Below are 5955 nucleotides of genomic sequence, written 5' to 3' on the forward strand. Positions count from 1 at the left end.
TAATAACTCCAGCAGGGGAGGGAGTTAGCACAGAAAAGGAGGAAAAAGAAAAATAGTAGAATTCCTAGCTTTCAAAAATACTAATGTACTCCAAAATGTTTTTAGAAAAATGAAATTCGAAGGTAAATTTATTTGGAAGCAAAAAAAAATCCTCTGCATTTGAAGGGATCGTTTAAAAAAAGTCATGGAAAATGTATATTATAAAAAAAGAATGAGGCAAGGACTTCAAAATTGATTTTATCTTCAAAAGTTATTTATTTGGGAGAGAGAGAGAGAAAAACAGACATAGTTCCAGTCTGTTAATTCACTCCCCAATGCCCACAAATGGCCAAGGCTGGGCTGGGCTGGGACCTAACTGGGAGCCTGTGATCCCAGCTAGACTTCCTACATGGACATCATAACTCACACCATCACTGCCACCTCCCAGGGTCTGCATCAGCGTGAAGCTGGAATTGGAAGCTGGAATCAGTGATGAAATTCGGGCACACCAGCCTCCTAACCACTAGGTCAAAGGTTCACTGCCAAACTTAGCTTTTGTTTCTGTTTTCCCACACATTTTTTGAAGTACTCTTCTATATACATACAAGCGTACGCTTCAAAAAAAAATGTTTTTTAGCCACTCTGCTCAAACTAATGCATATACTAAAATATGAGGCCTTTCCATCCAAACTCCAAACCCAGTCCAATCTTTCATGGACCAATTTCATCTCATGATGTGGAGAAAGCAGGACAAATATAGCAATTCTTTACTGAACAAGTGCACTAAGCTCTACATACTTAGTGCGGGGTTTTACATAAATCATCTTTTTTTTCAATCCTTTCAACAGCTCACAGGAAGGTATTATCATCTCCATTTTACAGATGAGGAAACTGAAATTCACAGAGGTCCCCAGGCTGGCATGTGACAGACTCTGAATATAAACTCAGATCTTTCTTTTGGCTACAAAAGCACAACGTTTACAACAAAAATAGCAGATTTTCCATATGTAAATGAGGTTTTGCTCCATTCAAATATGCCCTCCAGAGATTACACATTTTTTCTTCTTATAAAAATAGCTTTGCAAACCTGAAGCGATAAATCGCACAGTGCATCCTCCTATGCACTGCTGTCCACAAAGCATAGTGCTGATTTTCAACGGCTGCCTGGGGCAAAGGCTGGCTGGCATGGCAGTACCAGGGTGAACAAGAGATCCTCTTTCTTGTTGTCTGTCCAGCTGCTCTCTCATGGAGAAACGAACTCCCCACGACCCCTTCACCAGTTCCTTCTCTCACCTCTGAGTTGCAGGTGATCGCTCATTCTACTTGTTCTTCACCTTATGTATTCTACTCAAGAAATAGGTGGAGGGTGTATGGGCCATTTTAGAGGAATCACAGGACTTCTGGAACATTCAGTCATCAGTACTGAGATTACATGTTAGTGTCTGGTGGCTGCTGGAATGAACTGCAGCCACTTTGTGCTTTGAGACCCCATGAATTCATACTCTCACATGCCTGGAACCCAATGTGGGTAAGAGCAGCTAAACTCAAGGTATCAGCAGTCATGATCTCTGCAGCTGCTCCTCTGGAATCCACTCTTTGAACTTTCCTAGTTCCTACAGGCCACCTGCAGGTAGGGTCCCCCCTGGCCCTTTGCTCCATGATTAAGGCACATCCTTCCAGCTTCTGCTTCCTTGTCCTGGTCCCTTCTTTTGCCTTTGGCCTTCCCATATCCCGCTTGTAAGGCCTTTTATGATTCTACGGGGCCCACCTGGATCATCTCTCCCATCTTCAGATCCTTAATTTATTCCCTTTTGCTCCTCAAAGTAACACATTCACAGTCCTTGCATTAGGACATAGGCACCTTGCAGAAGCCACTGGCATGCCAATCCCTGCTTTGACGCTTGGAAGCTGCCAGCAACTATGCCAGTCATGTAAAGAAAGCCTGGCACAGATGATGGGATGGGTGGAAAGGAAAAAACTGCAAATGAGAGAGCGCTAAAGTGAGAGAACTCAGAGCATCAGGGGGCCTTGGTACTCAGGTGTCCCTAAGACAACGGCTAGAACAGGAATTCCACTCTGTGGCATGCAGAAAGCCTGGAGAAGTGATAGAGAAAGGTAACCCTTAGCCCCAGCTGTACTGAAGCCACCTCCAACCCCAGACACCCAGGTGTGTTTGAGTCACTAGCAATTAAAAAGAGAGCAAGTCACATGCTTTGGCCAAGAGGGAGGTGTAGCTGCTAAGAATAGATACTGATTTTTTTTTTCTTTTTTAGTGGAAAGTATTTGACCTTAGCTAGTCCTCAAAGTTGAGCGCCAAGATGAGCAAGGAAATAAGCACATGGGTATGGAAAAGCACCTGGCAGTGTAAAGCAACTATATGGAAAAATACTCATTCAGGATTATTATGTTTTTATTATTTTTCAAATTGTTAAATGCTTCTTGGAAGAGATTCTCAGTGTTTCTCCCCTCTTTTCTTTATTCACTCTTGGAAATTTCACCCAAGATTTATTCTCAAAGGACCCCACCATGGGGTCACTGTTGATTGCATGGGTGGGGGAAGATGCCCAACCCAACCTGAGCCAATTAAATCTCTCCAAGGCTTTCGAAATTGGGCCACAGTGCTGCTAGTCGGAATTAAGTGATGCTCAAACAGAGAGGGTCAGAGAGAGCTGACCTACTAAGAAAAGGATGCTTTGAAAACAAGAGAACTATAAGGTTGGGATTTCATGGAGAAAGAAACAGAAAATACAATAAAATATTAACATTTGGGAGTATACACATGGGTATCTTAGAAGCGTATCTTGTAATTCTTGCAACTGTTCTAGAAATGTGAGATTAATTCACATTACAATTTTTAAGACTTCAAAAATAATGTAAACAATGTAAAGTTTCCTGGTAAAAGCTACTATCAACAGGCAGTGTCCTTTCATGGTGGGTTTAGCCTATACTGGCAACACCAGCATCTCCTATGAGCACCAGTTCGAGGCCCAGTTGCCCAGCTTCTGATCTGGCTTATTGCTCCTGCACCTGAGAAACAAACAGAAGACAGCCCAAGTGTTTGGACCTCTCATACCCTGAGAGAACCAGGTAGAATTCTAGGCTCATGATACAACCTGGCTTTGCAGCCATCTGGGGAGAGAACTAATGGATAGACAAGCTTGCTCTCTCTCTCTCACACACACACACTCTACCTTCCAAATAAATAAACAAACAAATAATTTTAGGAATTCTTTTATCCAAACAACCTTATTTTTTAAAGTAAACAATCAGTGTGAATAATCACCCCACCAAAGAAGACAAATGAGCGGCAAGTAAGTATATAAAAATATATTCAATGTCTTCAGTGACTAGACCAGATTGACATGGCCCTATGTTCTCACAAGAACTGATAAAATTAAAGGCTGGGACTACCAAGCATCAGCAAACATGAAAGAGCTAGCTCTGATACGTTACTGGTGGGAACACAAAATGGCATGGCCACTTGGGGAAAGACTGGCAATTCCTTATAAATTACTTCCCAGCAAAATAATTACTTCTAGTTACTTCCCAGTGAAATAATTCTCAGAATGAGACACAGTTCGAATATCTATCAACTGGTCTACAGTAGAAAAAGACATTGGGTGTGCCTATTAGATAGAACACCGCCCAGCAACAACAAAGAGGGCTTTATGCTTTTAAGAGGCTGTGAGACACAGAGACAGACAGAGGGAGCCAGGTCCTTTCTGCTGCCTCACTCTCCAAAGGCCCACAAGTGTTGAGGGGGCTAGGGCCAGGAATAAACACAGGTCCCCACAACAGGATGCAGGACCCCAGTGACCTGGGTAATCCACATCACCTCCTGGTGTCCACACCAGCAGGAAGCTGGAGTCAGGAGCCAGAGTCCACATCAAATCTTGGTGTGTTCCTTTGGGCTTCATGTGGACTAGATCAGGGAAAAGCCAGGCTGGGCTGATTGACCGTACTGGTGCAAACTACAATTAGAGTGGGTGAGGGTTGGTTGGGCTTAGCCTCAGCATTAGCTGGCAGAAGCTGACACTGGGGGCTAATTCTGTCAAGTTAAACAACAGAACCACCTGGAGAGTGCATAATTTGGAGTGGGAAAGGCCTGGGAGGGAAATAGTGGGCTCCTTCCTCTTGGGTTACCACTCCCATGAAAACTAGGACAGGGGCTGGGGAAGCTAGGCAGAGAGACACCCTACAACATCTATGAGGGCTGGATAGTTGAGCTGGTTAGATGAAACTAGCCTTTAATACCCATTGACATGTACAAGAGCCAAATGGGACATGGGGCAGACTGGACTAGTCTGCTACACATACTGGCAAACCAGGGTAGGGGCGGGCCTGGTGGGGGTTATTGTGGGTCACTCCAACTAGGCTGCAACTCCCACTGGTTTATGTGAGGGCTGAGAATGTGCTGGGCAGAACCAGGCTGGACTGCAATACCCATTGGTTCCAGTGGAAGACAGGGCTGAAAACAGAATCAACCCACCACCAGCTGGATCAGGGCCATGGACTGTGCCGGACCCTGTACTTGCTAGTACATACAAGAATCTGGTCTGGGAACACCTCAGACAAAGTTTCTTTGGGGATCCCCCCAGTCGAACTGCTGGACTCAGAGCCCTAACCATGAAGAGACTGAGGACAGAACAAGTCAATCAACCATCTCAGCCCTATGTTGGCAGCGAAAACTGGGCAAATGGAGACTCTATGATGGACTATGTCAATCAGTGGATTCTTCAAAGACCTCGTCGTGCTTGGACTGGCAAGACTGGCAGCGGTTCATAACTGTTGAACTATCAAAATCACTTGAGCATACCCCATATCGGGGATCTGGGGTAGGTGGAAGACTGGGTGGGGCTTCTCCCTTAAAATCCTTAAAATTTGCCTCAGATATATAAAGGAAACAATATGGAACTAATAGTCTTACCTATTTTCCTGTAGCCCTTGAACCTTTTTACCCTAATTAACTATGTAAAGATTTTCAAAAATATAATTTAAAAGATGGAAAAAAATCTTGGTGTGTTGATGAAAAATGTGAATGTTCTAACTGACATCTGAACTACTGGGCCAGAATGTACACTCTGGAAAAAAACACTAACCATCAAGAGCATGTGTGGATCTCAAAAGCACCATGCTAGGTAAAAGTCAGTCATCAACAGACACTGTAGAACATGTGTTTTTTTAAATCAAAGCCAAACGGTGACAGGAATCTGACCCATGACATCATAAACCAAGTAGGAGAAGGGACTGACAGCTTAAAGGTGAGTGTATGATGATGGAAACGTTTTGCATAATGTATGTGGTAGTGGTCACATGACCTCATTAATTTATAGTTGACAATTTGATAAACTTGGTTGCATGTGAACGATCTCAATAAAACTAATTCTCTGTTCTCTTCTGCAGCAAAGGATACATCACACACCCAAAATACAGGAGCTAGCCTTCTGCTAGCCTTTTGAAAACGGCAGAAAAACACCTGCTTCACTTACAAAATGTTGCCCTTGACCTTAATAATGTTGCACTGATTTCTGTCATTTAAAACCAAAAGAGCCCTAAGACAACTTTAGATGGGAGGAAACTCAAGAGGTGCAAACCACCTAGAAAACATGACATCGTAGCATCTTCTGATACTGCAGTTGGATGACCTCCTCCCTTCTTATGGGTTTCCAGCCTGCTGCCTTTCTGGTGTCAGTCCACGCATATTCCACCCACTCCCTCAACTTCCACAACATCCATTCATGGATGAAACTCATCACTCTCTATTGAGTCCAGACACTGAAATCTCCCTGGCGAAATAGTCACAACATTTATTCTTCTTACAGATCTCACAATTTGAAGTTCAAATCTCTGTGATGACTCCATTGAGCAAACAGTAAGAAGTTTGATTAGATGAGGTCATCCCAGAGCCACCCTTGCTTAGACTGTGACATTCTGATGCCTTGGGCTGCTTGCAGCGAAGAAGGGATATGAAAGCCC

General features: G+C 43.6%; 1 long non-coding RNA gene across 1 annotated transcript; it reads right to left on the reverse strand.

Annotated features, from left to right (window-relative positions):
• Positions 1-347: 347 nt before the first annotated feature.
• LOC121148935 lies at positions 348-5139 on the reverse strand. Its single transcript, XR_005882602.1, has 3 exons — positions 5058-5139; positions 4907-4914; positions 348-3136 (listed from the first exon to the last, which is right to left on the reverse strand). It is a non-coding gene; the product is annotated as an uncharacterized LOC121148935 (long non-coding RNA).
• Positions 5140-5955: the final 816 nt, after the last annotated feature.

This window comes from Ochotona curzoniae, unplaced genomic scaffold (assembly GCF_017591425.1).
Source record: "Ochotona curzoniae isolate NIBS_2020 unplaced genomic scaffold, NIBS_Ocur_1.0 scaffold_4701, whole genome shotgun sequence".
NCBI lineage: Eukaryota > Metazoa > Chordata > Mammalia > Lagomorpha > Ochotonidae > Ochotona > Ochotona curzoniae.